This window comes from Anolis sagrei, chromosome 2 (assembly GCF_037176765.1).
Source record: "Anolis sagrei isolate rAnoSag1 chromosome 2, rAnoSag1.mat, whole genome shotgun sequence".
Taxonomy (NCBI): domain Eukaryota; kingdom Metazoa; phylum Chordata; class Lepidosauria; order Squamata; family Dactyloidae; genus Anolis; species Anolis sagrei.
The window spans coordinates 7,006,955-7,009,138 of NC_090022.1; positions in this window are offsets into that span (position 1 = coordinate 7,006,955).

Genomic DNA, 2,184 nt, shown 5'->3' on the forward strand with positions numbered 1-2,184 from the left:
CACTTCGACCCACTGCGCCACCGGGGGGCTCGAAATATATATATATATATATATAGAGAGAGAGAGAGAGAGAGAGGAAAGCTTGGAGAAGGGGGAAATGGAAGGAAAAAGGAAGAGGGGCCGATCAAGGGCATCCTTGAAGTGACTGGATTTACCTTGAAGGTGCTGGGGGTGGTGACGGCCAACAGGGAGCTCTGGCATGGGCTGGTCCATGAGGTTACGAAGAGTCGGAAACGACTGAACGATTTTTTTTTGTCGTGTCAGGAGCGACTTGAGAAATTGCAAGTCGCTTTTGGTGTGAGAAAATTGGCCATCTGCAAGGACGTTGCCCAGGGGACGCCTGGATGATTTGAGGCTTCTCTCATGTCCCCGCATGAGGAGCTGGAGCTGATAGAGGGAGCTCATCCGCCTCTCCCCAGATTTGAACTTGTGACCTGTCGGTCTTCAGTCCTGCCGGCACAGAGCTTTAACCCAATGCGCCACCAGGGGTTCTAGGAGTTGTAGTTCACCTACACTCAGAGAGCACTGTAAACCCAAACAATGATGGATTTGGACCAAACTTGGCATGCATACCCGATATGCCCAATATGGAATACTGATGGGTTATGAGGGAAATTGGCCTAGATATTTTGGAGTTTCCCACAGCAAGGCATGAGAGTGTTGATTCTGAAAATATTTCTCAGCCTGATAATGAGCAAGCTGGGAAACAGTCTGACACTAACGAACAGACTGACCTTGACGAAATGGGAACCTTAAATCGGGCTGACTGTTTGGAATTCCGAGTTCGAAGGAGTGAAAGGATAGCGAACAAGAGGGAGGCCAGAGGCCAAAGAAACGCCTTCATGTATTGCAAAGGGTATTAAGCTATGTGTGTGAGACCAAGCTTTTGTCAAAGCAACTTTGCGTTCAACTGAGAAGATTGCCTTTGCTTGCCTGGAATTATCTTGCAGTCATTGTGTTCATGGTTTCAGGACCTTGTCATGTTCTCTTGGGTTTTTGTTTCGCTGGTGCTTTTTGGATTAAGCTTCAAGTGCTATATGATCTTGATCTGTTGGAACATTAACCTTTGCCTTTAAGAACTTTTTACCTTTTATTTTTAATAAACTATAAAGACTTCTGGCTGTGTGCAGTTTGGTGTCTTCAGCAAGGTGAATCTGCTCTGAGGTGCAACATAACCCAGGCAATGCCGGGTATACAAGCTTTATAGATTACACTACTGCATTCTACATACAAATAGTGACATCCAGACTGTATATGGATCTGTGTGCTTGGCAAGCAAAGAAGCCTGTAATAAAGAATACCAAGTGATGAGAAGCCATCGAGATTTTTATTCAATCAGCTGAGTGTCATGCCAGCCAGAGATAATTTGCCAAAGGTGGTAATGATTTGGCTGAAGACACCATTCTAAATTATTTACTACCCGTTTGCTGGATTGTAATTAAAACCTGCTAATGAGAATTGAAATGTAAACCGCGATAAGAACTGTGAGTGATAAGAGAAATGTTTATATCTGGGTTGTTGTAGGTTTTTTCGGGCTATATGGCCATGGTTTAGAGCAGGGGTCCTCAAACTAAGGCCCAGGGGCCGGATATGGCCCTCCAAGGTCATTTACCCGGCCCTTGCTCAGGAACAATCTCAGTCTGAAGCTACTTGAAAGCACACAACAACAACAACAACAACAACAACAATCCTATCTCATCAGCCAAAAGCAGGCCCACACTTCTCATTGAAATACTAATAAGCTTATATTCGTTAAAATTGTTATTCATTTTAATTATATTGTTTTTAAGTGTTTTTACACTACAAATAAGATGTGTGCATAGGAATTCACTCATGTTTTGTTTCAAATTGTAATCCGGCCCTCCAACAGTTTGAGGGACTGTGACCTGGCCCTCTGTTTAAAAAGTTTGAGGACCCCTGGTCTAGAGGCATTCTCTCCTGACGTTTCGCCTGCATCTATGGCAAGCATCCACAGAGGTATGCTCTGTGAATGCTTGCCATAGATGCAGGCGAAACGTCAGGAGAGAATGCCTCTAGACCATGGCCATATAGTCCGAAAAAACCTACAACAACCCAGGGATTCCGGCCATGAAAGCCTTCGACAATATAATGTTTACATCTGTTTACATGTGTCAACATTTGCTGACCAGAAACTGGATCCAGGGAGGGCTTTTTCAGCAGGGA